Source organism: Triturus cristatus, chromosome 2_2 (genome assembly GCF_964204655.1).
Source record: "Triturus cristatus chromosome 2_2, aTriCri1.1, whole genome shotgun sequence".
NCBI lineage: Eukaryota > Metazoa > Chordata > Amphibia > Caudata > Salamandridae > Triturus > Triturus cristatus.
The window spans coordinates 983519812-983544341 of record NC_140582.1 but is presented as its reverse complement, the minus strand read 5'-3'; positions in this window follow the sequence as shown (position 1 = coordinate 983544341).

Genomic DNA, 24530 nt, shown 5'->3' with positions numbered 1-24530 from the left:
TTTACTTAAACTACTAGACAGGAATGCATTGGGCAGGGAACGGAGCAGATAATTTCGAAGGTGAAATACAGTTTCTTGGCAGACAACAGGCTGATGTCAGGCTTCGTGAGCCGCGCAGGGAATGAGACAAAGTTCATGGTCACAGATGCAGGCTCGGACTGGAGCTTCAGAGACAGAAAGCAAGAAAAGCTTGATGACAGAATCAGGGCCTACTTGCCTGGACTGTAAAATGGCATAAGTAAACCATATAAAGCCGGTGGCCTTTCATACTTAGGAATGGAATATCCGGCCTATTCATGGCGGATCTGAAAGAGGACATGTTGACGGTGGACGCACATGTGTTTGCGTCTTCATAACTGGAACTGGAGGGAGTATACATGTACTTGTGATCCATACATGAAACCGTTGGGGTCCAAGATAGGGGACATAACTGATCGGAAAAATCCATATTTCCACATTCCCTCCTTGTCCCCTACTTGCCCGTCAAGAGATATCAATCTTCATCAATCCATTGATCTGTTCATATAGCATCATTTGTTCTTCTTTTTTCTTCTGGGACGAATGAAAATCTTGATGTGGAATACACGATGTGGCACACAGACCACAAATCGCTGGTCCACATTGCAGGCATAGACAGCAACTGAATAGTATGAGAAGGCCAATACCTAGGAAGGACAGAACTCTCCATCCCCAGGCTGATAACACGCTCCAAAACCACCCGGACCAAGTCCAAGTGCCTGGATTCTGGTGTATCTGGCTCACAATCTTATGAAGGCGGGTTATAGCTTTATATACAGATGGCGAATTTTCTGGTATGAAAATGCAACAGCTTGATCCGATGACCCTACAAGCTCCGCCCCTATCGGCCAGGATGACGTCAAGGACAAGACGATTTTGAAGCACAACAATCCGCATAGCAGACTGCTCTTCTGTTAAATTGCCTAAAGCGGAAATAGTTTCGTTCACTACTGCTTCAAGGGTTCTAGTTAATCTACGTATCAGCTTACTATTGGTAACGGTACCTATATAGGGAAAGAGACCTTTATTGAAATCTGTGTATTTTTCCCATGCTGTTTCAGTGTAATCGACAATTGGGAGATCTCTCCTTTCTCTATTGTGTACTAAATGAGTATTTCTGTGATAATCAGGAGGAGCTAGAAAAACAGGTGGCAAAAGAAATCCAATGTAACAGGTACCATCCCAATCTAGAGGCAAACGTACATGTGCCGTCTGACCACATATAAAATAGGAATGGCGGGAAGCTCTAAATGTCGACTTGCCTTGATCACTGAATTCTATTACAGTGGTGCATCTACTATGGCCCATATGTATGGAACCATTCTTTCTTACACATAATTCACCTTTTACTGAAAATACTGACATGGCGGGCAAAATTGGAGTAGCTTCGGATTCGACATTTAGGATCATAAGATTAAGCGTAAAATTACCTAATCCATATACTTCATTTTCTAGATCAGTTCCTGTTCTCTTGGGAAGTCCCTCCTTGTTAGGGTAGCAGACTTTAAGTAAAACTAAGTTCAAATTTCCCCATACCCAGTTGTCTTGATAAACTGCAGAATTTGAATCTAGGGAATTAATTAAACTAAACCATGCTCCACAGGAGCCGTTGTGTGTGAATGGGTATGGAAAAAGAGGTAGAATTCCTTTATAATTCTGATAGGGAGGGAGTCGGCCACATATCCAACAATTTGTAGCATTGCTAACCTGATGGGAATGATGTAACATACTAATAAAAGTGTTATTGCGCAGCGCAAATCTATACGATAATTCATGCGGGGGTAGGTCACTAAAAGAATGTTCAGCAGTAACGTTATAAACATGTCTAGAAATAGGATAATATATGTGCAACAATATACTTGCAGTAATTATTAAGAAACTTAGGAAAAACAAAATTAATAACGTCACTGTGCAATGACTACGCAGTGATTTACAGTATGCATGTCGTTTCAACATTTTTCGGGTGTTTTCTCTATTCAGATCTAAGGGATACATGTCAGGGACAAATTCAACCGCTTCACCTTGGAGAGGACTTAAACAATCAAATTTCCCGACCGGTTAGATCTGAGTTTTAGTTTATAATGTTCGTGACTACTTGTTTCAACAAAAGGAAGTTTTGAGTCAATGGGTGAAGACACACAAGGTGTGGTGTTTACGTCCGATGGTAGTCCATGAAATTTCTTGATATGACTTGAATGTATCCAGCCTTTTCTGCCCTCGATCTTCACGGCTGTCCTTGTGGTGAGCAAGACCAATTTCGGTGACTTCCACCTAGGATCCAGCTGAGTCTTTCGATCAAAGTTCCTTACTAAAACGAGATCCCCTGGAATTACGTCATGGGGTTTCACCTCAGTGTTGTCAGGAAAGGCTGCAGCTACCTGTGAACGACAAGATTGTAGTGCAGACATCAAGGAAGCCAAATAATCTGTCAGCATATTACAGTCAATATCAGTTATTTTACGTGGTATAGGCGTCCCCCACATATTTGGTGGTCTGCCAAAGATCACCTCATACGGGGATAGCCCTGTTCGAGAGTGTGCTACCATTCTCATGTAAAAGAGTGCAACTGGTAAGGCTACTACCCAGTCGACACCTTTCTCTCTGCATATTTTGGACAATCTGATTTTCAGGATCTGATTATGTCTTTCTACGAGACCTGCTGCCTCGGGGTGTCGGACACAGTGGAATTTCCACTGATAGCCTAACAAAAGTGAAACGTGTTTCATGAGTTCGGATGAGAACGGCTGGCCGTTATCTGAGTAGACAGCACGTGGTAAACCGTATCGTGGGAAGAATTCTCGAACTAACTGTTTGGCAGTAGTCGGGGCAGTGTAATCTGAAACCGGGTATGCCTCTGTCCAACGGGAAAGAGCACAGACAACTACGAGAACATATTTGAATCCTCGACATCGTTCCATCTGGATATAATCCATCTGGAGGATTTCAAAAGGGTGATCAGGAGGCTGAAATCCACCCTGCTCTACGGGGATGCTTTTTCCTGGGTTGAACTGACAACAGATCATACAGGTACGAACTTTTTGTTTCGCTGTTGCTCGTAAATGTTTGTTGAACCAAATGTGTTGGATGCTGTCTAGCATAGCTTTTTCTCCTAGATGTGCTGGACTATGTATAGTGTTAATAATAACTTGGACCATTGAATCAGGAAGGAACCATACAGATTTTTCCTTCGTCATCCATCCTTGGTCCGTTTGAATCCCTCCTAATTCAGTCCATTTCTTTATTTCCTCTGGTGTAGCATGCGTCTGTATGTCAATTACGTCAAGAGCGGGATCTTTAATCGTCATACAATGTGTTGGCGTCGGGACTATTGTCTTTGTCATGTCGGATGTTTGAGTTTGAGCAGTCTGTTTAGCTGTTCTGTCAGCTAGATCATTGCCTTGAGAAATGATATCAGTAACTTTCGTATGAGCTTTACATTTCATAATTGATATTGCAGTGGGTAGATGTATTGCATCTAATAAGGCATGAATGAGGGGTCCGTGCTGAATGTGGGCACCGTGAGAAGTTAAATAACCTCTCTCTCGCCACAGCACGCCGAAGTCATGTACAACTCCGAATGCATAACGTGAATCAGTGTATATGTTGACTTTTTTATTTGCGGCTTGAATACAGGCTTGTGTCGGAGCGACGAGCTCTGCTGCTTGAGCGGACAAGGTATTTATACAATTTGTTTCAATGATTTCAGTGTCTGTTGTGACTGCGTAAGCGGCCACTAACTCTCCTGTACCTGTTCTCATACATGAACCATCTACATACAACGTCAGGTCTGGGTCTGACAATGGGACATCTGTTAAGTCTTGTCTGGGTTTCGTCGTGATTGTAATAACGTCAATACAGTCATGAGCTAGTGGGTCTGTTCCGTTTACTGGTAACAGTGTGGCAGGATTCAATGTGCTACAACGTCTGATTTCTATATGTGGTTGGAACAATGTTAATTCATACCCTGTAAGTCGCGCTATAGTTAAATGTTGCGTTTGCGTTCTATTCAAAAGAACCTCTACTGCATGTGGTACTTGTACTGTCAATGGATGTCCTAACACTATGGCATCGCTTTGTCTGATTGCTAAAGCTGTCGCTGCCACTGATTTTAGGCATGCAGGCAAAGCCTGAGCTACGGGATCTAATGTACTAGAAAAATAAGCACACGGTTTGTGTGATCCTGCTTGTTCCTGTGTGAGTACCGACAAGGCAGTACCTTCGCGTTCTGTAACAAAGAGTGTAAACTGTTTATTGTAACATGGTGTTGCTAAAACCGGTGCTTGACATAAAGCTTTCTTTAAGCTTTCAAAAGCTTGTGGATGTTCCTGAGTCCAAGGGAGAACAGTCGATGTGGCTGCCTCCTGTGTTGTCAACTGAATGAGTTGTTTTGCTAGAAATGCATACTGAGGGATCCACTGCCTACAATATGAAGTGAGGCCTATAAAAGCCCGCACCTCCTTTTGTGTCTTGGGTATTGGCATGTTAGCTATTAACTGAATGCGGTCGGGTGTAAGCTGCCTTCCCTCCTTGGACAGCGAGTGTCCAAGATAAACAACTCGCTGGACACAGAATTGCAGCTTAGAAGGGGACACCTTGTGCCCCTTTTCGGCTAGAAATTGTAAAACTGTCAGTGATGCTTTCTCACATTCAGGTTCGCTTCTAGCGGTGATCAGCAGATCATCGACATATTGAAGCAGGGCAGTGTTTACTGGCATGTGTATACTGTCAAGTTCTCGTTTCAGTGCTTGGCTATAGATGCTGGGGCTTTCTGTAAATCCTTGAGGTGCGCGCGAGAATTTAAAGCTACGTCCATTTAAACTAAATCCGAACAAGTATTGGCTTTCCGGATCTATAGGGACGCTGAAAAAGGCATTTTTGAGATCAATTACAGTAAAGAATGTTGCTTCGGAATCAATAGCTGTCAGTAATGACGAGATATCTGGGACCACAGGGAATTGTGGCACAATGCATTTGTTCAATTCGCGCAGATCAATAACCAATCGATATACTGGCGGGGCCTTCGGATCTGTTCGTTTAAGAATCGGAATTATCGGTGAATTACATACATTGGAGTCTGTTTCTACAACCACTCCTTGGGCAATGAGCTCGTCAATTATTTGTAGTAAAGCCATTACAGCATCTGGTGGTAACTTGTATTGTCGCATTCGTGGTAGTACCACTCCTGCCTTTAGTGTGACTCGATAGGGTGTAATGTTCATGCAACCAACATCTGTAGGGCCTTGTGCCCATAAATGTGTAGGTAAAGTCTGCAGTCGGGGATCCATATCTCGAGACACATAGTGACCTTTGAAATCACGTAAAAACAATCTTACTCCTTCCGGAGAACAACATAATATAGCTCCTAGAGCTTTCAGTGTTTTTATACCTAACAAGTTTTCTGGACATGATTTAGTAAGCAATAAATCTGTAGTTCTGGTCAAGGGTCCTATCGTCAGTGGAAGAGGCTGTGATACTTCATTAACAATAGGTTTTCCTGAAAAACCAAGGGAAATATTCTGTGAGCCTGAGAGGGGTGCCCCTGGAACTTCACTACGTTTTATGGTTGTTCGACTTGCCCCTGTATCTAGTAGGAATTTTCCATCTTGGCCTAATAATTCACTATGTACATAAGGTCCTTCTTGGTCTACAGGGACCTCGATAAGGGGTAAGTCAACTTCCCTCTCTAGGCTGTTTCATGCATATCGTTGATAATCAGGATAGTCGTACTGTGCGGTCTGGTACAGCTGTCGTGTCGTGGTTTGTGTGGCAGCAGCAGGCAACGCTGGTGCGGCCGGCACAAACTGTATAGACTGTTGTGGAGCTGGCATGGCCTGTGCATGCTGCGGTGCTCCTTGTTCATTCTGATCCTGTCTAGGTGGCCGTGGTCTTTCTTTTGTAATACCTGTGGCGATATTACGCTTCAGGACTGGGCAATCGTGTATATAATGACCTGGTTGTTTACAGTAGTTGCATGTCCCTTTTACAGGTCCTGCTGATTCACCGGAATGTGTCGTACCCTTTTTATGTCCTTCAGCTGGAACTGTCTGGGAGACTAGCATTTTCATTTTCGTGTCTTTCATGCGTCTTTGTTCATGATCTTGTTCCTCTCTAATTCTATTGTGATGATACTGTAACATTTGTAACATTTGTGATGGGGTGTTACCTTGCCAGGTACTCTCGAATTTCAATACTCTATTCTTCACTTGGGGCAAGGAATTTTCAACTAATTTTGTCACAAACAGATGTGGGTATGATTCGCTACTTGCTTTTATGCCACTATTTATACCAAAACATTTTTCAAATCGTGCATAGAAATCACTAGTGTCTTCATCTTGCTTTTGTTTACAGGCTGAAATTGCACCCCAGTCTTCCTTTTTCGTAGTTAATAAACGTGGCAGTACCTGTACTAGTAAACCTGGTAGTGCTTTAGTTTTGTCCCCAAGCCCCGAACCTGGACCTCGGGCCTTTTCTTCATTTTCTAATGCTGTCCAGTCTATCTTTTGGTCTCCCACCTCCCACTCTTTTTCCTTGAGTTTTTCATAAATGCCAGCAGGCATCAATACCTTTAATATTGTCATAATGTCGGGATAGGTATACTCTCCCATGAGTAACATGTCTTTAATTTCTCGGTGGAAACCCGCTGGGTCTTTGTCATGACTGGGTACCACTTTCTTCATTTCTAACAATTCTATTTTCGATATGGGCGTATATACAAATACACGTTTAAACTGATTGTCCTCGCCCTTTATTGGGTGTACTTCTCGTAAAGGATTCTGTCTGTCCATGTAATACATCGGTCTTTCCTTGATGGGCAGTGAGACATGTTCTGGACATACGAAAAGAATGTACTGCTTTCTTGATTCTAGTATTTCTTTAATTAGCTTAGTACCTGAACCTCTCCATCTATTCATGAGTAATTCAGTTAATATATCAGGTAAGGGACCAGGATCTGAATGTTGGCTTTTATATAGTATAAGAAGTTGTTGAATCATATAAATCCCAGCTAAACGCTGTTCATCTGGGGTGAGATTCAAAAATGTGTGTGCTACTGTATCATCATCATACTTTCCGGGACTGTCAACCCAATGAACGGCTGACCTGGCTAATTCTTGTTCATCCATAGAATCGAGAAAATGATAACCCCTTCGTTCTCGGAGTAATTTGTCAGTGGCTTGGAACGAATGCTCGGGGGACCTTATATTTATTATAGGTGTTTGGAAATTCCTGTTATTGTCTGGACATATCGGACGTATCGGGTCAGTAAAACATCTAGTACTATTACAAGATCTTCCTCTACCTACATAGGCTATGGTTTCTGACTGTCCCGTGGGCAGTCCTGATCCTTCCTCCTCGCTTTGTTCGAACTGGTCTACCGCTAATCTCTCTTCGTGTAGGCGTTCTATTTCTTTACGGATCTTTCGGCACATGGCTATTATACAGTTTTGCTTATCATGTCTCCCTTCTGATATATTCTGGCTCCATCTGGTAAGAATTTGCATTGCTTCCGGGTCTACCCCCGGGCGGTCTTGATTTCTGATCACACAATTTATGAGGAAACGTAACAGTTCCCCTTGTATCTCCACTTTCTGGTATTCCATAGCTCTGTTAATACATTCAGAATCTCGCCCTGTTTGGACAAAATGATATATATTATCTAGATGCATAGTCATTCCTGGTAACTTCCCTAAATACACCGCGGCTCGTCTGATACGTAATGATGCCAGGATCATTTCGTCCTCTTTGCCGGGCACAGGGTCATATCTACAATCTACAAGAAGTTCCTTAAGCGTGCGGGAATTTATGAGTTTGGGGGTACGTGGATGTGCTGACTCTTGAAAGGTAAGTTTATTTATTCTGGGTGGCGTAGAAAAAATATTGGTAGCACCTCCCGTAGCCCCGTCTGGGGTATCGGGCGTGAAAGGATTCGTTGAACGCGATACAGCAACTATAGGTGTGGACACAGCTATAGAAGTAGCTGTAGGAACAGATGTGGAAACAGATGTGCTTGCCGGAACTTGTGTCAGGATTTGGTGCTGCCGAGATACAGATACAGGATCTTGGCGTTGAACCTCCCCGGCCGACGGTCTATGTGGGGCGGGGTTAGCATACTCGGGAGCTGCGTCATCTAAATATGAGGAAAGAAAAACATCTTCTGCGGTTCTACGATGCCCCTTGGGATGTACTTTTATTGGAAATAATGGGGGTGGCAAGTCTTTTGGTATCCCCGCAGTAGCCTTAGGTAATCCCTCGGCCAGAAGGGGATACATACCCTTCATAAGGGCATTTCTTTGTCTGTCTACTTGTTCTGATTTTACTCGGGTACCTTCTTTAATTAATAGATTTTCTCGGACTTCATTTGAATTCTCTTTACTCTTCTCTTCCTGTCTACGTGCTTTTTCTGTACGTCTATACGATTCTTTACGCCATAATTCAATGGCGTCTTTCTGTGATTGTCTAGCTTTCTTTTTCCATAATTCTTCCTCTACTTTCACGATGCACTCTGCATCCCAGGTCCCAGCTGCGGGCCACCTCTGACTTTCTGGTAATTCCTTAGTGTAGTCTACCCATAAATCAAGAAATAATATAGCGTCTAGGCCATGTTTATGATACATGAAGTACCCTGGAGTGTCCCTAGGAGGAATAGGAACAGCTTCTTCGAGTACCCCTTTTCTAGTTGTGATCTGTCTTAATTTCGAAAAGAGCGGCATTTTGAGAACTGATCTGATACTTGATTTTGAACAAACTTAATACAATAAACACGATAATGAACAGTCATTCATACCACAATATGCAGAACGTATTAACACATTTAACATTTAACATTTAAATGAGCAAACAATGATGATAACGATCTAAGGAAACTTAATCTCTAAACATAATTCTCGACATTTAACGGAAATTATTCTGAATTTTATATACTTGATATACTAGATATACTGCTAAACAGTACAGATACACTGCTAAAACAGTGCAGACCGGATTTGTGTACCCAAACCCGTCTGGACCGGCACAACTTATGTGCACGCCAGAACGCCTCCCCAGTAATGGTACTCACCGGGTAGCTCGAAACGGAAGGCCTCGGAACGGAACTGAACTGAACTGGACCGGACTGGACTCGACTCGAAAACTTCGGAAACCTGGTGGACATCGGAAACCTGGTGGGCCTCTGTATACCTCGGATCTTGCTCTCTCAGCTAGGCTCTGGTCGGGATACTTCGCACTTCTCACCGCCTCGTCTGGGTGTTGATCGCAGCCTCAGTCGCCCCCGCTTGACCGGAGGGAGATACAGGAAATCCTGCTGGTACGCGTTGTTGTCCGTCCAGCTGTGGCAGGAGACCGGGCCTGCAACGCACCGCCGGCGCGTGAGATGAGAAAGTGTCCCTGTTCGGGCGCCATTCATGTGGTAAATAATTTAATTACCGGGACTTAATTTGATACAGAAACATAATAAAAATAGCTCAGTAAATAAGAGGCAGAATCCGTGGTATTAGAGGTTCGGAATGGGCTTTATTCTAATGGACGATTTCGAAATCGTGGCCTCCAAGTTCCATCACCACGGAGGTTCAGGAAGTGAAGTACATACATTATTGATAATTATTCACTTTTATACAATAGGCATTACAGTGAAGTAAATGCAAGAGGCGTAACAATTGATAGCAAAGATAACATTTCACATGCGTAGCTGAAAGAGGCGTAATTGGGTGTAACAAGGAAAACGTCATTGGTTATGATGTCACATATGGGTGGACCTATGAAATAATTTCGCAATGTCAGCAGAAATATTTGGCAGAGGTGCGCGCGCAGCAGCATGACGTGTGATTGACGTGCGACTAGGGGGTGAAGGGGACTTGACATTTAGCTCTACATGTGGCGACAGAAGTCTGGAGGGTCAAGTCAACCTAATCCCAAATCATATCTAACATCCTATGTTTAAAGAACTATGTTATCCAGAAGAGAGGTCTCTTAGAGTAGAATCTTATTCTATACTGACTATACTGACTGTTAGTGCGTGTACAAGCGTCTAAGTGTCTACACTAGATGCGAGGGCAGGAATCTTCCATAGTAACAGGGCTATGAATTACTTGCATGAAGACAGAGAAGCCGGGCCTTTGCTCGGTAGCTGGCAGGATGTTTACTTAAACTACTAGACAGGAATGCATTGGGCAGGGAACGGAGCAGATAATTTCGAAGGTGAAATACAGTTTCTTGGCAGACAACAGGCTGATGTCAGGCTTCGTGAGCCGCGCAGGGAATGAGACAAAGTTCATGGTCACAGATGCAGGCTCGGACTGGAGCTTCAGAGACAGAAAGCAAGAAAAGCTTGATGACAGAATCAGGGCCTACTTGCCTGGACTGTAAAATGGCATAAGTAAACCATATAAAGCCGGTGGCCTTTCATACTTAGGAATGGAATATCCGGCCTATTCATGGCGGATCTGAAAGAGGACATGTTGACGGTGGACGCACATGTGTTTGCGTCTTCATAACTGGAACTGGAGGGAGTATACATGTACTTGTGATCCATACATGAAACCGTTGGGGTCCAAGATAGGGGACATAACTGATCGGAAAAATCCATATTTCCACACCTTCAGGAGGAACACATTTCCCTTTTTTGAAAACAAGGTCATTCTCTACAGACAGTTCAGAAGACACTTGCAAAAACGAGTGAAACTCAATAGGAAGCTTTCCACCACTAGGCCAACCCGTGAGAATGAACTCCCTAAGAAGTTTCCATGTTTTGTCCGATTCAATACTTTGATTCCACAAAGTTTCTGAAATAGCACTAAATTCCTGTGACACGAAATCAGAAATGGTGGCAATCATCTCAAAATCATTAGAATCATTTTCTTCACATGATTGAGACCTAGGAAGACGAGAAAGACAATCCGCCGTAGCATTATGTCTCCCAGGAACATATTCTACTGAAAAATTATACTCTTGTAATCTGGACATGAGTCTACTAATCCTTGCAGTGGCATTCCACCCACCGCCAGGAAAGAGAATAGACACAAGTGGTTTATGATCCATCCTGAGTATAAATCTGTTGCCCCAAATAAAGTTTCGAAAATGTTCAATTCCCCACACACAACCCAACAACTCTTTCTCAATCACAGAGTATCTCCTTTCTGTTTCATTAAGAGTGCAAGAAGCAAACGCTACACACCATTCATCCTTGGCACCTTTTTGTGATAGAACCCCTCCCAAACCGTACATACTGGCATCCACAGTCACAATGCATGTTTTATTCATGCAAAACGGTTTCAAAGTTGGAGCCTGAAGAATTTCTTTCTTTATCAATTGAAAAGCTTCCTCTTGTCTTGATGTCCAACAGAATTCAACACTTTTCCTGGTAAGCTCCCTTAAAGGTTCCATTTTGGTGGCAAAATCTTTTATAAATTTACTATAGTACTCACAGAGTCCTGCAAAGGACAAAAGCTTTTCCTTATTGTCAGGAGATGGTGCTTTTGCAATAGCCTCCACTAGAGATTTTTTTGGAATCACTCCATCTCCCGTTAATGTATGTCCCAAATATTCCACACTCTTACAAAACATTTTACATTTTTCTCGTTTCAAGGTTAACCCACTTCGCTCTAAGCGTTTACAAACTTCCTTTATATGTTCATTATGTTTTTGAGGATTTGGAGAAAAGACAAGAATATCATCTTGGAAACACCTTGCAAAGTCTTCCACATCCTTAAAAATGTGATACATAGCTCTCTGAAAAACAGATGCCGCGGAGGCTAAGCCAAACGGCATTCTTTTATATTGAAACAGGCCATGGGGTGTCAGGAAAGCGGTATAACTCTTTGAATCTTCAGAAAGGGCAATCTGGTGATACGCAGACCGCAAATCAAAAGTAGAAAAGATCTTAGCCCCATCCAGCATAGAAACTACTTCATTGATATTGGGTAAAGGATGGCAGTCCACTATTATATTAGCATTTAGTGCTCTTAACTCTACACACAATCTCAAACTTTTATCCGATTTCCTGGCAAGAACAATGGGAGAAACCCATTCAGAGGACTCCACTTCCTCTATTATGCCATCATCAATGAGCCCTTGTAGAAGTTTTTTTAAGACTTCTCTAACACAAATGGGTACATTCCTAAGTTTTTGCTGAACTGGAGAGGTACCTTCCTTAATCCTAATTTTGTGTGAAAATTCCTTGAGCTTTCCTAACCCATCAGAAAACACTTTTGGAAAAAGTTTAACAATGCTTTCAATTTCATCCATGAAACTTACACTTTCACTCACTTGAGATATCAATAACACAGGCTCTTGACACCTGGGATTGAGCATTATTCCCAGAGACCATTGATCTCTCCACCCTAACACATTCACTCCCTTTACAGCAACATACATCTTAATAAATGCAGTTCTTCCCTTGAATTCAATTTTTGTTTCAACAAAACCATCCATTTCAATAATGGATCCATCAAAAGCTCTCGCTAGAATATCAGATTCCTTAAGGTCATCAACTGAAAATGTTCCTTCAAAACGATCAAAAAATATATCTCTAGTGACAATCGTCCAAGGGGAGCCTGAGTCCGCCATAAGCTCCAATTCCACATCCTGTACATACACTAAACACTTGGGGGGTTTCAGGTCATTATCATACAAACCTATATTACCACTTTCTATGGACAACAACATTCCTCCAACATACCCCTCACTTTTACTCTCGCTAGATTCTACGTTAATGCTTGAGACTCTACCCTTAGTATTACTACTTTCACTTCTAGGATCCCTACAGACAGAAGCAAAATGTCCACGTCTACCACATTTCTTGCATTCCCTATTAAGGGCAGGACATTTAGGAAAAGAAGCACCATGATTTGGGTTTCCACACCTAAAACAGCGAAAGGTACTCTCAGGTCTCTTGACAAATGTCTGACTAAATTGACCCTTTTGATAGGTTTCAGCACCATCACGTGTTGACATGGAACCATGACCAATATGTTGTGGATCTTTTTTTACTGCACAAACTTCGTCACTAGTTCCCTTATCATCCTTATGTAAACATTTTATCCATTTATCTGACTGTTCTAGTGCCTTAGACGTTTTGATGACTTCATTCAGATCAGGATCTCCCAAAATCCACAAATGTTCTTGGGTTTTCTTACTTTTAATATGTACGATGAATTGATCACGGATCATTTCGTCGGTCATAGGACCAAAGTTATGATGTACAGATAAGGTACGTAATCCTGTGAGGAAATCATCAAAATTTTAATTTTCCTGTTGTGCTCTAGTGTAGAATTTATACCTGTTTAGTGCAATACTAAAGGTGGGCTTAAATCTAACTTCTACTCTATGTAACGCTTCTTCAAAAACATTTCTGTCCCCACCACCATCAGTTTCTGGAAGAGTTCTATAAACAAGTTGCCCTTCTGACCCTAGACAATGTAAAAATATATTTTTTTTTCTTTCCGCAGAAAGCCTGTCACCATCTATAGCTTTGCGGTAAGTAAGGAATTCCTCCCTCCATCTGGATCAGGGAATAGGAGGGTCTCCTTTAACTTGAAGAAATTTGGCTGGAGGATCAAACTGCATTTTTTTTTAAAATCGTAAATATGAATTAATGGATTAATTGAATGGTACACAACGTCAATCACACAGTAAACATCAATATGCAGGTACAGATACCAAAAAAAAATTATCCATTCATTTAACTATAACCTTTGACAAGAGTGCGCAAAATAATATGCTTATTATTATCAAGTTGAATGAAAATAATTTTTTTTTTTAAATAACGTAAATATACACCGCTGAAAGTTAATGATCTTCTTGCTGAAAAAGACACGATGACAAAGTTGTAAGCCGATCTGCACCTTACTACTCTCTGACTGGACTTGAAATTTACTTTGGAGTCTTCATTTGGTATATTGATACTTATACTAATGCTGTTGACCTCATTACTTTCAGTCATTGAATTACATCCTTCGTCTGTAATTGTGAAGAAAATTGTGTTACCTCCGTTCAAGATTTTTTAAGAACTGCCACCACTGTTTGTAATCACCAAAAAGAAACGCCGTAGTAAATGAACTTCTCTTTCTACTTCCGTGGATGCGATCGTGTTAGTGTGCGTTGCTAGGAGACCAAATTATAAAATGGCTTCCTTGCGCAACGTGCTTTGCTTGTAGTGCGCGATGACGAACACCGCTCCACAGAGAAGGAAGATCAGATGAAGAATGACGAAGAATACGGGGAACGCCAAGCTTCTGGTGCGAAGAAACACGAGATGGAACTCTCTTGGTGATCAAAAAACAGCAACTCCAAACGGTCATGAAGTAAGGTTTCCGCTGTGTGATATTTTTTAAGTTTTGTAGTTTGTAAATTTGTCCAGTTTGTCCGCTGTCCGATGCAAGATACAAATTAAAAAGGAAGAAAATTTCTGGAAACTTTGAATTCTTGGGGAAACGAGGCGAAAACGGAAAAATAAAATTGCCCAAAATTGATAAGTCCAGGTTTTGTTTGTATGGATTCGATGCCCTTCAACTCATCGCCAATTTAAATGTTATATTCCAGGAAATCCATGACGCAGAATGTAGAAAAACTGTAGTTTAATAAGAGGATATGAAGGAATCAACCAGTCAGCATCACTCCTTGGGCCTGCTTCAAGCAGGCCCAGGGTTTTGATGCAGCATGGCCTTAAAAGTGACTCAGTGAAATGTTGTAGATTTCACTGCATCACGTAACGTCCACATGAAACCTGACGAGGGTTTCATGTGGCGAAGGGCTTTACAGGGTGACGCATCTTCCTAGATGTGTCATGTTGTAAATAGGGCGTAACGTGGCGCAAGGTTTATGCCGCCGCTGCGTCACAGAAGTGACGCAACGGTGGCGCAAATGAGGCACAGGGGGCTAGTAAATCTGCTCTGAAGTTTGCACCCCTGTCAGATACTACCTCCTTAGGAAAGCCTACTCTTGAGAATACACCCAAGAGAGCTCTTGCCTCCACAGGTGCTGTAGTGGTCCTTAGGGAATTGCTTCTGGGTACCTGGTGGCATGGTCCACCACCACCAGTATAAACCTGTGCCCAGATGCTGTCTGAGGATCCATGGGGCCAACAATGTCAATCCCTACCCTCTCAAAGGGAACCCCTACCACAGGTGGTGGTATCAGGGGGGCCTTTGTGGTTCCACCTGCCTTGCCACTGGCCCGGCAGGTCACACAGGAGCGACAAAACTCCTAAGTGTCGGGGCCAGTAAAAGTGAGGGACAATTCTGTCCCAAGTCTTGTTCTGGCACAGGGGTCCTGCTAGGGGAATATCATGGGCTAGTGTCAATAGGAAGCCCCTAAACTTGAGAGGTATAACCAACCTCCTGGATGCACCAGGCGTAGATTCTCTACTCTCTGAGTAACGGAGTCCATCATTCCAATAAATCTTATGGGTGCCACTAGCATTCCCAGCAGCCTCATCAGCAGCTTGCTTTTTGAGGGGTTCAAGAGAGGGGCAGGTTTTCTGCTCCTGGCTCAGATCAGACTTGGAAGGGCTCCCAGTCCCCAAGAACTTAACCTGGTCAGGTTCAAGCTCCTCTGGGACAGTTCCTTCTTCAGGCTCAAGATCATCTCTTTTCTGCCTTAACCCTACTGCTCCCCCTCTTGGGAGGCACCTGGTCCATTATTCCAGAATACAGGGCCTGTCCAATGTTAGACATTTTGACCTGTGACCTAGTCACAGCAAAGACATGAGCAAGGATCCCTAACACTACTGCATGTGTCCTGAGCTCCACTTCAGTCCATGCTGAAGTTTCTAGATAATTGCCAAGCAAGTACTGTACTGGGAGGCCTGCACTTACCACAACCTTCTTAAGGCCAGTTACCTCTCCCCAGGAGAAGTTAACAACTGCAAGAGAATGGTCTGTTCTGACTTTGCTAGCATTGGTCACTTGGTACATTTCACCAAGTATAATCTGCCCAGGATCCACAAGATCTATTGTCACCATTGTGACACCTGCTCCTGTGTCCCTGAATGCCAAAGCCCCTATTCCATTTTTTAAAGGCTGTTGTCTGCATTTGCCCAGATTACTGGGACTCACAAAGGGGGACATATCCATGCCTCCATCACAGACTAGAACAGCCTGAGTTGGAACTCTGACTAGGCCAGAGCACATCTCAGAACCCAGGGTCAACCCTACTACACCCTTATTCTGAACATTACCACCACCAATTGTAGCTGTACTAGGGGAAGCAGTTGCCTTAGGGGCAATGGTGGCTGGAGTAGATTCTTAAGACATGGAACAGTCACTGGTCCAGTGAGTTTTCTGCTTACAGATTTTGCACCATGGTTTCTTTTGGCCTTTTCCCTTGTTAGACTGTGAATCCCCACCTGAAGAAGATTTTTGGGGTCCTTGTGAAGACTTCTGGTCTTTACCCTTCTCCCCACCCATGTCAGAGTTTTTAGGATCTTGCTTCTTGGGTTCACCACCTTGGTTCTGTACCTTCTGCCTCACTCTGGTTCTGACCCATGTGTCTGCCTTCTTTCCCAATTCTTGTAATCATCTGCCTCCTCCTCTCTAACAGTGAGGAGCTTATCTCTACCTTTGTCTGCGAAGGAGAGCCATAAGATTGCTGCCCACTGCTCCTGGGGGACCCTTTGTACTTTACAGGCCCTTTCCAGTGCAGTTATCCATTTGTGGATGTCATCCCCACTCTGGTACGGAGGGACAATCCTATTCAGGTTTATATGGTCATGAGACCTCTCCCTGTTATATGTTATGTTATGTTATATTGCATTTGTAAAGCGCGCAGTTACTCAAGAGTGTCCCGGCGCTGAGCCTATCTCTAGGGATGTTGCTGCCACCATGGGACTCTAGTCCCATCTTTTTTCTAGCTCTGTAGAGCTCTAGGGCCTCCTTATCTAGGGCTACCTGCTTTCTTCTGATTTCAAGCTGAGCTTCCTCATACTTTAGCAGTCTCTCCCTTCTCTCCTGAGAGGTTTCCCTCCCATGAGAGGAGATTGAGGTCCCTATTGATGAGTTAGAATGGTTAGACTCCACTGAGGGAGATCTTGACCTTCTTGGCTCACCACCAACTCTCCCAGGAGGGACAAAGAGGGGTCCATTGTGGTCCTCTCCATCACTGTCTAGGGGAATTGGATTTTCCAGGTCCAGATCATTGTCATCTTCCTGGTCAGCCTCAGAGGTCAGGTCATGGGGAGTTACACCCCTAGACCTTTCCTCAGGTGCTGTCCCACCCACTCTGCCTACCCCTTCAGATCCTAAAGATCTGCTAAGGTCATCCAGCCTGAGTACCTCAATTCAATTAAATTCAAATTAGCTTTATTCGATTTCAGACATTTTAAAATCATAAAAGCACAAACATAGAATAAAAAACTGTTAAAATATGTTAAAAGACATTGGTCTATCACACTGTGCAAAAAGTGCATTCAAGTAAGTCAGGTTGTGCGAAGATCCTTTTCAAACAGCAGCAATCACGAATAGATTTTAGGCATTTAGGCTTTTTCTAATTCTCATGATATTTTTCAGGAAAACCAGTCATAGTGCATACTAAAAATGTATTATCTAAAAATTGTAGATGTAAAAACGCTGGTCTACATTGTCTCCAGCCAACCCGTTTTAACAAAGGGAGAATCCATCTTTTTCTTTCTTTTTCATAAAATTTACAAAGCAAGATCACATGGAGAGTTGATTGTGTGGATACATTATCACAGGGGCAAGCAGGTAGTTCTCTGGACCAGTCGTTTATTTCTGGATAACTGACCAGTCGATGAAAATTATTAAACCTAAAACGGGTTAAAAGGTATCTATTGTAACCCCCCGTGCAGCGTAGGAGATACGGTTGCATACCATAAGTAGATAAAGTAATTTGATGTTGGACCACCATTTGCTTATTAGCCTCCTTAGAGAATCTGAGTAAATCCAAGTGGGTGGAGCATCTTATTTTAAGATCCTTCCTAGAAATAGAATTCATTTTCTCGGGGGTGGAGTAAAACTCCTGGTGGCCAATATCACTCATGAATCTTCTCACATAATTTAGCCATGTGATCTTATTTACCTGATCCAGTTTTATACAGTCCTTGATTATTTCTTTATTTAGGGACGTGCTGCTTGATGTCCATACGCGGTGCCAGAGCAATATGAGTTGCATTTTTATGATATCAGGAGCATAAGGGATACTTAATTCGCTATGGCAATTAAAAACCAGGGAGCTTGCTGGTACGGCTAAAATGAATCTTAAAAAGGCGTGTTCTACACGTTGAATCGAGGACACATCATAAAAACCCCACACACCCGCCCCGTATATTGCAATACTTAAACATTTCAGTGGGAGCTGGCGAAGAAGTGCTGCTGCTGTGAAGATACGAAGTGTCCGAAGAGTTCCAAGCCTGGATCAAAGATGAGAATAACCTGAAAGAAGAGGAGACAGAGTGTGGGTCACTAGCCAGTGACCAGGAAGGCGATAGGCAGATGCCCACCGATGTCGGGTGATTTCAGGTGAAGAAGGTGAAGCTTGACTCTTCAGCCACGAGGACCAGGAGGTGTCGAGGACAACCAGGAGCTGGATTCGAGCTATCCCGCAAAGGATGTTGAGTGCTGCAGTGTTGGTGCCCAGATTGGACACAACAAGCCTTGGCAACAGCAACCCACGCAGAAACAAGAAAGATGCTTCGGTGCAGACTAGCAAGGTCTGAGGGACTCACCACTTGGTTGGGAGTCAGGGCACGTCTGGAGCAACCAGGGAAGCCCAAGGAAATACAAAGTTACCCCCTCAGGGACCCACCAGTCAACGGACCAGGGATCGCAAAGGCACCTCAAGACAAAACACAAAATGGAGGCCCACGGGTCACTCGGAATGACCAGGCCAACAATCTTTGGTGAATTCGGTGCTCGAGGTGGGGGCTACAAGTTAACCCAAGCATGACTTCAAGAGATGTCGAGAAGTTAATGCACTTGCAGAAATGCACGGTGACCAGGAGTTCCGGTTCCACGCTACTCACGAGGGCTGCGGGTCTCAGCTTTGCTGGGGACTCGGGTCGGCCTGTGAGATGTCTGCAAATCCTCTTCCTGGGCTGCAAATACTTTGGAGTCTGGCGGGAGCTTCGGAAATGCAGACCAGCCAATTGTTTCGTTGGTGCCTGTCAAGCAGAGGAGTCACTTCTTGACCCCAAGGGAGATTTCTTCAGTCCTCTAGTCTTGAGTAAAGCGTCAAAGTTCCAGGATTCAGCTTCAGAGTTTCATCCAGGGATATCTAAAGTTCTGGCTACAGAGGTTCCTTACTTATACCTAAGGAAGGGGTTGGACTAGCTCTGGGGACCCACCTATGGGAGGGTTTGGAAAGAGGGGTGGCTACACCCATTTCCTTTGTCCAGTTTCATGCCAGAGCAGGAGCTGGTAGCCCCTGGACCGGTTTAAGCTGGACTATGCACAGGGACACCAAATGTGCCCACAGTGCAGGACTTCAAAGCACACAGAGAGTGCTCCCACCCAGCCCCAATACCCTTAAGCCTGTCTGGGAGGTGGTTACACCTCCCTGTGACAGAAAACCTATTGTCAAGGCCTCCCCTGCTGGAGTTTTGGTCAGCAGCAGGAGGCCAGACCCGTGTCTGTGGCTGCAGCATCCATTTTGTGATGCCAGGGCTCTTTTAAGTTTCTACCGGGTAGCCCAGCACTGTCATGTCTCTCCCTCTAGAAGGGTGGAATTCTACCCCCACTGCCAGAACTGGCAGGGGGGTTAGGATTCCAAAGCGTTTGACACCAAACACGACATGTTTCTGTGCTGCCATCCCAAAGTTAGCATTTGCCGCGAGGTTATAATGCACTTAAGAGTATAGGGTCAGGCTACATTACAAACTTCATCAGAGAAGGGTCTCTGAACTCTGCAGAGGGGCTCTGCTCATGCAGGGGCACCCCCTCACATAAGAACCACGCACTCTGCCATAGGAGTGACTTATAGGTTTATATGTGTGTATATATATATAGTGATATAGGTAACCTATATCACAGTAAGGGGTGCATGCACCACCTTACCCAGGCTGCAGTAGCAGACCTGTGGTGTCATTTTGGGTGGCTTTCCAGGGGTGCCATAATACATGCTTCAGCCCCTAGTAGGCCTCTGTGGTACCTATGCCCTGGGTACATTGTGTACCATATACTAGGGACTCACAAAGGTACCTCAGTATCAAATCTATGGTGTACCTAAAGTACCTGCAATCAATTTAGAGAGGAAGCAACTAGGCTGGGGCCCTGAATTTCAGGGTCCTAGCCAGAGTAAAGTCGAAAAACAGTGAAACACCAGCAAAAAGTGGGGTATACATGCGAAGCAGATCCTACTCTCCTACACTGCGCGTTCCACAGTAAGAACAGATGTGGTTCCCAATTTGTCTCTTTCTGGACAATTGATTCAAGTAGTGGATGTCAGTAATCAGAGTATGACCAACCCATTGACAAATGCCTTACATGTCAGAATAGGGCCATTCAAGGATAAGCACCAGTTTGTGGTATGCAATAGAAGTCTGGTCTGTCTTTTGGGCCGTGATCTGTTGTGCAAATTAAATTGTAACATCTCATGCACTCCGAAAGGTGTGGAGTTGCAGACCGATGATGGCGATGCTGATTTCAAAATGGCTAATATGAGCATGTGTGCAAAGCTGTTTGTGGCTCTTACAAAGTCCGAATTGTCGCATGACTTGAGAGACTCAGTTGACCCGCAAGTGTGGGATTTCACAGGTGAAGAAATAGGGTTAATCCGAGGGGTGGAACCTGTGAAGACACAGGTGAGACCGAATGCTGAATTTACAAGAACCCCACAATATAAACTGTCTGCGGAGACAGTGGCTGGAATAACTCCTGTCATTGAGTCAATGATTGCACAAGGCATTTTAAAGGAGATACGAGGAAGTCCCTATAATTCACTGATTATGGGACTGCAGAAGCCTAGCAGCATGTATAGAATAGTACAAGATTTGCGCAGGATTCAGGAAATTGTGATTCCCTGTTGTCCTGTGGTACCGAATCCAGCCGTTATTCTCTTTCAAATACCATGTGAAGCGGAATGGTTTACTGTCATAGATTTGTGTCAAGCATTCTTTTCCAAACTGTTACACGAAGATAGCCAGTATTTATTTGCATTTCGGATGGGCTACCGTGTCTTAACATGGTGTAGAATCCCACAAGGGTATACAGAAAGCCCCTCCATCTTTAGCCAGTGTCTGAAAAAGAATCTTGAAGGACTGGTGATGCCCCAGAAATCAGCCCTGGTTCAGTATATTGACGACCTTTTGGTCGCCTCCGAAAATGAAGATGCATGCAGGATAGACACAGTGGCTTTGTTAAATAATTTGGCAGAGAATGGACATAAGGTGTCTCCAAATAAATTACAATATTGTCTACCTGAAGTTCATTATCTGGGACATCGCATTGAGAAAGGATAACGAAGAGTGTCACCAGATCGCATAGAGGCGATCTTACAAACACAAAAAGAAGTACGCATGTTTTGGGTATAGTCGGCTATTGTCGACAGTGGATCCCGAACTTTTCTTTACAAGCAAAACCTCTGTTAAGATTAACACGAAAAGACATCAGCGATCCGGCACCCTGGGATGAAGAATGTTTGAGAGCCTTCCATGAGTTGCAAGAAAGCATATGTCGTGCCCCAGCTCTTGGAATGCCAGACTATAATAAAGTGTTAACACTCTTCTGCTGTGAGAAAGAGGGATGTGCATTAGCGGTCCTTGTACAGACACATGGGGGTGCCCATAGACCAGTGGCCTATTTCTCAGCTACATTAGGTTTAGTAGCTTCTGCGTTGCCCGGATGTCTTAAATCCGTTGCTGCAACTGGTGTCACCATTGAAAGATGCGAAAGCATCGTGATGGGTCATCCTTTAATCGTATATGTGCCACATTCTGTGGAATTTTTGATGACCAGAACGAAAACGCAACACCTCACGAACAACAGATTGACCAAGTATGAACAAGTCATTTTAGCATCTGAAAATGTCACGTTGAAACGTTGTACCACTCTGAACCCCGCTACATTGTGGCCTGTCCCTCAAGACGACGGAGATGAATCTTGTGAAGAGCATGACTGTCTAGATGTCACTGAACTATCTACCAAACCCAGACCTGACATTGTTGATGAACCTTTACCTGACTCTGATTTGATTCTTTTCGTGATGGTTCATGTCTCAGAGACAATGAAGGGTACTTAAGAGCAGCATTTGCTGTATGCACCATCACCGGAGTAGTAGAAGTGGCCTGTTTAAATAGAGTATTCTCTGCTCAGGTAGCGGAAATCATTGCATTGATATGTGCCTGTACTATTTTACATGAAGTCCGAGTAACGATCTATATGGACAGCCAATACGGGTTTGGTGTCGTTCATGATTTTGGTCAGCTGTGGTCTCAAAGAGGATTTTTATCATCCTCAGGGTCTCCGATTCGAAATGGTGAATATGTGCACCAATTATTGGACGCTTTGCAGAAGCCCAAGGCTATAGCAGTCATGAAATGTGCTGCACACGGAAAGGGAGAAGATTTTGTCACAAAGGGCAATAACTATGATGATGAAGTAGCTCGTTTTTGTGCCATACATGCATGTGTTTTTAATGGGCAATATACAGGAGAAAGCACAGAAGAGACCGAGCTCAGCATGATGTTAGCTGTAGCTGATACATGGGATGAAGTGAAGTGATTACAAGATGAGGTCTCAGAGGAAGAAGCTGCTTCCTGGGTCAGAGCAGGCTGTGAAAAGAGAAATTATGTCATTTGGGTGTCAACCGATAATAGAGCAATACTTCCTAATTGTTTGCTGAGCCCAATTGCAAGGCAGATTCACGAAGCAGTTCATCTGGGAGGAGATGCCTTGGTGCGAGTGTTCAGGCAGAAATGGTTTAATCCACGCTTTCGTGTGATTGCTGAAGAAGTGTGTCATAGATGTGTTACATGTTAGCAAATGAATGCAGGAAAAAGAACCGTGGTTACAATGAGTCACATTGGTAGATCAGGAAGACCTTTTAACAGGATACAATTGGATTTTATTGAGATGCCAAGATACAATCGGCTGAGATATGTTTTGGTGGTGGTGTGTATCTTTTCATGTTGGGTTGAGGCTTATCCAACTTGACGATGTGATAGTCTCACAAAACTGTTATTACGAGAACTTATCCCAAGGTACGGATTTCCGACTTCAGTGGAAACAGATAGAGGAACTCTCTTCCATAGTGAACTCATGAAACTGTTGTGTGCTGCTTTAAACATAAACCAAAGATTGCATTGCAGCTACAGACTGGAAGTACAGACTGGAAGCATCTGGTCGGGTGGAAAAGGTGAATGGCACAATCGAAATGAGAGTGGCTAAGGTGTGTTCCTTGACTGCATTGAAGTGGCCAGATGCATTGCCACTTGTTCTGATGAGTTTGCGTAGCACTCCTGATAGAAGGACAGGGCTATCCCCTCATGAAATACTGACAGGGAGAGCTATGAGATTGCCTATGGTGCCAGCAACAGCATTGATTAATATCACTGATGATATGGTGTTGGACTATTGTAGGGGACTGGCTGATGTGGTTAATTCTGTGTCCCACCAAGTCGAGGCTGTGACTGCATCCACCTCGAGAGACCTGCTCCATGACTTAAACCCCATAGACTTGGTTCTTGTACGCAAGCACGCGCAGAAGAGCTGTCTGGATGCCCACTGGAGAGGACCGTATCAGGTGATATTGGTCACGAATACAGCGGTGAAATGTGGAGGACTGCCACACTGGATTCACGCTTCACATACCCACAAAGTTCCAGAGCCAGTGGAGGAAGATCCCACTTCCCAAATTGCTCGAAGAACAACTGAATCTGAAGACATTGCACAAGGAGAAGGAGAACTGCCTGCAGAGGAACGGACTACAGAGCCTGGGATTGATGACATTGTGGAAGTACCCTTTGAACCAGACCCGAGTGAACGGCCTGGCGCAGAAGGAACAGACAAAGAGGAAGAGCAGAGAGCAAGTGCCAAATCAGAAAAGTGGCCAGCAAGAAAAGAAAGGCTGAACAAAAGACTTGCATCTGAGAAAAATCTAGCTCTGATTCCTGAAACGTCTGAATCCGAACAAAGTGAGCCGGAAGATAATCCGGATGATCTAAGACGCTCAAGAAGAAAAAGAACACCATCTCAGAAGTACGCGTCACCTGAGTGGACAAATCTGGTTGCAGATGCAGGGACCGAGGAATTCCGGGAGACTGGGAACTGGAACAGTGAGCTACGGAGGGGACACCCTCTCGATTGATCTTCAACTGTTCGTTCCGGGAGTTGAAGCCTTTGGAACCCTGACACTGCAAGTTCCGAATCCACCTAGGTTGAGTGGACTGCGATTCTTGATCCTTAATCAACTTCTTTACCCTTCCTTTGGTCGACAGCTTACTGCCTTGGAATTGGGAGAAATTCATGCTGAAATCCTGCAAATGGTTCTCCAAATACTTGGCTCTAGCCTCATTAGAGATGAAGCTTGAGCTGTGACCTGATCAAAGAACTCATTAGGACTTAGAAAGAAGA